General features: G+C 41.4%; 1 protein-coding gene across 1 annotated transcript in view; it reads right to left on the bottom strand.

The window, feature by feature from the left end:
• The window catches only part of LOC123499133 (ectopic P granules protein 5 homolog), an 80,878-nt gene that overhangs the window by 26,519 nt on the left and 47,408 nt on the right, over window positions 1-6,951 (bottom strand).

Raw genomic sequence — 6,951 nt, 5'->3', positions numbered from 1 at the left:
GCTACTACTACTGCTACTGCTACTGCTACTGCTACTGCTGCTGCTACTACTACTACTACTGTGGTGGTGGTGGTATCATAAGTAGCAATAACAGTAGTAATAATAATAGTAGTTATACTACCAGAATTGAGAAGAGGATGATTGAATGAGAGTGCTACTACTACTGCTACTACTACTACTACTACTATCACTATTGGTAGTAGTAGTAGTAGTAGTAGTAGTAGTAGTAGTATCAAAAGTAGTATTAAAAGTAGCAATACCAGTAATAATAAAAATAGTACTGTAGTTATACTAGCAGTATTAGGAAGAGGATAATTGGTGTGGAGAGTGGGACACTTGTGCATCAACGGACATTTGCAAGAGACAGCCACTACAGCGCTCACCGCCAAGAACCAGTCTCGTGTTCAGAGATATCCGGCTATCCACAACTGTCTGGGCATGAACTGTGCTTGTGCAAAACCCAATGTTTACAAAGATTTGTTGACAAACAAAATTGTTCACAAGTGACAGTGACAGCATGGCAAATAATTTATAAGAAAGACTGGCCAAGTTTATAATGTACCTCGAGAATATCTTACAAAAGTAATTACTACAACCTGACTCCTAATATATAAAATAAAATTTACAGTTTTCTTTTTCTAGAATCCTCAAACTAAGTGAACTATCAATGTGTAACACAGGTAATTTTGGTCACTGCTTAAAGGCTATTTAATGATTCTTCACCACACCTACGCAATATAAAGATGAAAACACTTTTCTTTAAAATATAGCGGTGTGTAGATTTATAAAAGGTTTCCTTATCAAAAAAAAAAAAAAAAAAAAAAAATAATAATATGCCTCCCTGTGCTTCAAAACATGATAATGATTACATTTCTTACACAATATAACAATATATGCACTTTCTTGTTAAAATATTGTGGTATATTGGATTTATAAATGGATTTTTTATGAAAAAAAAAATAATAAGGAATATGCTCCCTATGTTTCAAACACTGTGCCCTTAAACACATCCATTTTCTTCCATACCACTCTAAGTTCCATGCTCTATTCAAGTCACATTTTACACATTTCTGCTGATACCTCTTAACGGACTAAATAATGGCGGGACTTGGCTTCCGTTTGAGCACTATGAAGGGCGGGAATCCTCATATGGTGGCCAGTTACAGACTGACTGACTTTCGCTCCACATACGGCACATACTATATGCCTGCTCCAAAACAGCCTCTTATTCAACATACTGTTAATGAACAAAGTTAATAGTTACTCTCAAGGCTGTAAAATGATTTTAACGGAGAAAAATTCAATATGTACTAAAATAATACATTATTAGACAAAGTTTTGCAAATATAGGCAATAATATATCCTCCCTCCCATGACGATTACAATTATTTTTCTTGCCTATTATAAGTGACAGACAGTAATACTATTTCCTTTAATGTGTCCACAAAATTATACATATCACAATATATCTAAAACACACCAAAAGCCATGAAACAATTACAAAAAAACGGTACGGTAGCATGGGTAACTAAGATAAATAAAGTTATTGATGGATTTCTTCTTACTTTCTACTCTTCCTCTTTATCTAGTTGTCCTTTCTTCCTCCCTCTATGACTCCTATTACCATCATTAGTACACACCTGTGTCTAGACACAGCTCCAAATGCTAGGTATGACAGAGCCCCAGGCAAAGCAAGCAGCTCTCGACCTGATTATGTCACAGGCTATGGGACTGCATGGGTGCTGTGACATAGTCAGAGAAAAGATAAGAGCTGTCAATCAATCAATCATGGGGGGCATACGCCGGGGGCATGTCACCTCGCCAACTCTACGTCACCACTCCAGGCGGTCACGCTTTGTGAGTCTCCATGCAGACTCCCTTCCCATGCAAAATAACTCCCAGCAAGAGGCATCGACTTGCCGCAGCCATGAATTCTGTGGATGTCCCCTTGGCCTCCTCCATACTGAGTTATTCCTTTCGAGACAACCCAATATGCAGGATCGGCTTCCAGGTAGCGTGTCACATGCCCATATAGTCGCACTTGGTGTTGACGAATTATGCTGGTAATCAGACTTGAATCAATCTCACGGAGCAATAACTGATTTGAAACAAAGTCATACCAGCGGTAACCAATGATCCTGCGAAGACATCTAGTACTAAAGACATCAATTCGCCTCAGTTCAGCATCCATGTCTCACAACCGTAGAGTAAAATAGGGATCACCAGCGACTTGAAGATCCGAATCTTCGTCCGTCTGTACAGGTACTGACAATGCCAAATACTCGTGTTGAGTGATTAACCCGTAAGAGGTCAGCACTGATTTACCTCTGAATACTCATCCAGGTCACCAAAAATTCCACTTTCTTTTTTTATTCCATAAAACTCAAAATGGGCATAGAAAAGTAAAAATAAGAGTTAAAGTTCGAAATTGCCATTTTAATGTCCACCTGGAGCTTTAAATTTACCTCGCTTAGTGATGCTGCCAGACGTACAACTTCTGAATGAGACTTTTTTAATCGTTTTATCGATATTTTTCTCCTACGAGATATGTGTATAATGGTTACATATTCATAAATTAACCCATGTTTTATGAAATGAAAAATACAAAAAAATATTTGTAAATACTGTAAATATAATGTAAAAAATAATTTGCTCAGTTTACCACAAAATATTGTTTATTATTTTTTCTTTCAGTATCTAAGCTTTTTAGTATTGCAGCAGGGTGTGATATTCTTCAAAACAAGGCTCAATGCATAGAGCTACTCGTACATCACATTCATGACAGTAATACCAAATGTCGCTCCGTTTTTTGGGGGTCACGCTAAGGCGGTAGGGAGGGGTGGGGGGAGGGGGATGACTAATCCATGTCAGAATGACGGGAAACTGCTGATATATGCTAGACACTTCAAAGAATATAAATCTTGAAGCTGGAGGGAATTTCAAACGCATGGAAACCGAGAAAGGGGCGAACGTACTTGTACGTGATTGACCACAGATAGTAAGCAAAGACTCCACGTACATATACGTGGTTGACCTCTTAAGGGTTAAAAAAGTTGTAGGAAAATGGAAATACAGAAGCAGGTAGGAGTTCAAGAGTTTACCAGTGAAAAGTATGAATGACTGAGAATACTGGTTAACTCTTGTATTAAAGGGTTGGAGAGAATAGTGATGAGAAGAAGAAAGCCTTCTGCAGCGAGGCCGCAGGAGGAGGGAAGGCATGCAGTTAGCAAGATCAATAGAGCAGTTAGCAAGAAAATAGCGTTAAGAGATAGAAAGGGATGCAACATTTCGGCGGTGAGAAAGAGGCTGAAGAAAGTCAGTCAGTGAAGGAGAGTTGATGGGATGAAAAGCTTTTGATTCCACACTACCAAATAAAGCTGTATGAGTGGAACTCCCGCCAAACATGCGAAGAGTACTCCATACAAGGAGAGATAAGGCCCTTGTACAGAATTAGCAGTTGGAGGGAAGAGAAAAACTGGCGGAGATGCTGCAGAATGCCTAACTTCATTGAAGCTGTTTTAGCAAGAGATGAGATGTGAAGTTTCCAGTTAAAATTATGAGTAAAGGACAGACCAAGGATATTTAGTGCAGAAGAGAGACAGTTGAGTGTCATTGAAGAAGAGGGGATAGTTGTCTGGAAGGTTGTGTCGAGGTGATAGATGGAGGAATCGAGTTTTTGAGGCATTAAAAACTACTAAATTTTCTCTGCCCCAATCAGAAATCTGAGAGAGATCACAAGTCGGCCATTCTGTGGCGTCCCTGCATGATCTATTGGAGACGAAAACAGTAATCATTCCAGGAAAAATCAGCATGATACCTACTCGGGTCTCCCCATCTGGCAGAGGTAAAATGCCAGAGGCACCTCAGCTTTGGGGGATCCTGAGGAGGGATTGGAGAAATAGAAAAAGATACAAAAATGAGATTGTGATAGGAGGAGCCCAATGAAGAAGACTGAGTAACAGCATAAGCTGAAGGATTAAAGGTAAGGAAGAGATCAAGAATGTTGGGCGTGTCTCCAAGATGGTCAGGAATATGAGAAAGATGTTGCAGCAGTTGCTCTACATCATAGAGGATAGCGAAGTTGAAGGCTAGTACACCAAAATGGTCAGTGAAGGGAGAGGAAAGCCAAAACTGGGTGACATTGAAATCTAAAAGGATGGAGATCTCCATTACAGGGCAGAGGGACAGAATGTGCTTCACTTTGGAAGTTAAACAGTCAAAGAATTTACTACAGTCAGAGGAGTTAGGGGAGAGAGAGAGACTGCACTGATAAATTTAGTTAAAGAGTGACTGTTGAGTGTAAGCCAGATGGTGGAAAACTCGGAAGATTCAAGAGCATGGGCATGAGAGCAAGTCGAGTTGTTGCACACACAGACACAACATCCAGCTTTGGAACAAAAATGAGAATAGAGAAAGTAGGAGGGAACAGAGAAAGAGCTATTATCAGTTGCCTCAGACAGCTGTGTTTCGGTGAGGAAAAGAAGATGAGGTTTAGTAAAGGAGAGGTGGTGTTCTATAGATTGAAAATTAGATCTAAGAATGCGAATGTTGCAGAAGTTAATGAAGAAAAAGTTGAGGGAGGTGTCAAGATATTTTGGGTCGCCAACGACAGAGCAGTCCAACCTGGGGACATTTCTGGTCCCCTCCCCAGAAGGGGATTCCGAGGCTGGATTTGGAGTTGCCATTTTTCTTTCTTTTCAATTTTGAATCTTAAGTGAAAGGTGTGTGTGTGGTAAGTGCATGTAGTTTTATGAGTTGTCTTTAGAGGGCAGGCTGTGACTGCCCCCTTGAGTTGTGAGACACAAAGGGAAACGTTCGGCGAGATCACAACTATCTTTAATGGAGAGTTCACAGCACCCGCTGAAATAGTGCTATTAGACCTCACTGAGAGTACAGGCAACCCCCGCTTAACAAAGGGGTTACGTTCCTAAAAAACCCTTTGTTAAGTGAATTTTCGTTAAGCGAACCAATCATAACAAGTTTAACCTCTGACTTGAGCTTCCATTGAGAGTAAACAAAGCGAGAGTGCATCATAGTAGAGTAAAAGGTTTAATGAAAGTAAAAATTATGAAGTTAAACATTTAAGCAGTTTAATTTAAGACTAAGTCATTATAATGTTTGTATGTAAGTAACTTTATAATGTTGACGATCTTGAATTTATGAAGGGAGGGAGAATGGAGCAGGAAATACGATAGCTGGCAACCTGTGGAATGTAAACAAAGGACGCATCATTGTATTACATATAAAACTCATGTACCACATTTCCACAAGGCTTTCCATTTAATCCATTGCAGAGTCAAGAGTTCAGGTGGTTCTTTTAGCTTGCAAGGAAGACATGATCTCACCAGCCTTCTTAATAGAGTCTGTTGACTTGAAAATGGTAGACAATAGATGGAGTCAAGCCATGGTGGGAAGCAATAGTATTAGTTTTCTCGCCTCTCTTGTGTCTGTGAATAATATCCAGCTTCACTTCGAGAGTAAGAGACTTACTGGTCTTCTTAGCAACGCTAGGCGACATTGCAGGGCGTTTTGGTGGCATGTAGAGCAAGGGAAGATGAGCTGCTGCTGACGCTGTTATTGTTTTGAACTAGGGGGAGTGAGTGGTGGGTGTTTGGTCCACGTGGGGCTTTCAAACTCGGAAAAAATTATCAGGATAAAATTTCGTTAAAGCGAGTTTGGTGTTCGTTAAACGAGCAGATGGTAGTAAAAGGAAACGTTTGTTGTAGTGAAATTTTGTTGTGTGAACCTTCGTTGAGTGGGGGTTGCCTGTAAATTATCATTTCGGTAGGTGTCTACTACCTCCTCCAGAGGATGCACAGCGCATCACCCTCGGAGGCCCGAGGAGTATATAAGGAGCAAGACCAGCCATCCATGGACAGATGTGACAAACTTGAGTTTCTTTCTCTACAGTCTTTAGCTCCTTCTGTCTCCTCTCCATTGGGCAATACGCTATACCAGTAGCCTGGCCTTTCCCTTTCTCTCTTCTCTCCACTGGGTGATACGCTATCCTAGTATCCTGGCATTTTCCTTTCTCTCTCTTCTTCCCTGGGCAATATGCTACCCCAGTACCCTGGTATATCTGTTTCTCTCCCTCTGACTGGCATGGCACTACTCCATCCTCCAGTCCTCTCTTGTTTCCTTGCAGTTCCTGAGTCAAGAAACAGACCAGCCAGCCCACCATCACCTCTCACACCTTGCCTGCAGTCACTGTGCCAGGTGCCAGCTCCCATCTCACAGCCCCCATGCCATTGCCAGTAGGGGCAATTAGCCTAACCAAGATACAAGGTTCAGCCAGGCCCCGGACCATGCCTCGCAACAGTCTGCCCCACCATCCTCCTACCAACAACAGGACTGCTTCTCTGTCACCCTGACATGGAATCCAGTGCTGACCGGGGCAGATAAACCACCCACTCCTAGCCCATTGCTACCCGGCATCCTCAAAGCTGACTAGTCATCTGATTCAAGGAATTGCTGCCCGGCATCCACGACCCCAACTCAGAGCCCGGCACCATCCACACCAGAAAAGCCACACATACCTGGGCTCTCACTCCCTAACATCACCGAGGCAGGGATCTTCCTGGGTGTCTGCCATCTGCTGAGCAAGACTGATTGGTTGCACATAATAAATAAAACAAAGAAAGGATTATACTGTTTCCTTGGCCCTCGAGGGAAGAATCACTTAGCCTCTTAACAACGAGTATGCTAAAACATTTAACAGAATCTGATCTATCTTTCAAAACAATCTGGAAGGAACTACACCATGAAGTATAAATGTATATACAGTGTTCCCTCATTATTCCATGGTTCAATTTTCGCGGCTTCAGTGTTTCATGGGTTTTATACATACTCGTAGATCGTAGATACAATTTTTCGTTATATCACGGGTCCATGGCGCCACTTACAAATAGTGTACATACAGTAATTCGGTAAGTTGGTGTGTAATAATGACGA

The sequence above is a fragment of the Portunus trituberculatus genome, chromosome 49, assembly GCF_017591435.1.
Source record: "Portunus trituberculatus isolate SZX2019 chromosome 49, ASM1759143v1, whole genome shotgun sequence".
NCBI lineage: Eukaryota > Metazoa > Arthropoda > Malacostraca > Decapoda > Portunidae > Portunus > Portunus trituberculatus.
The sequence above is the reverse complement of the archived record's forward strand: the minus strand, read 5'-3'. Positions and strand labels throughout refer to the sequence as shown.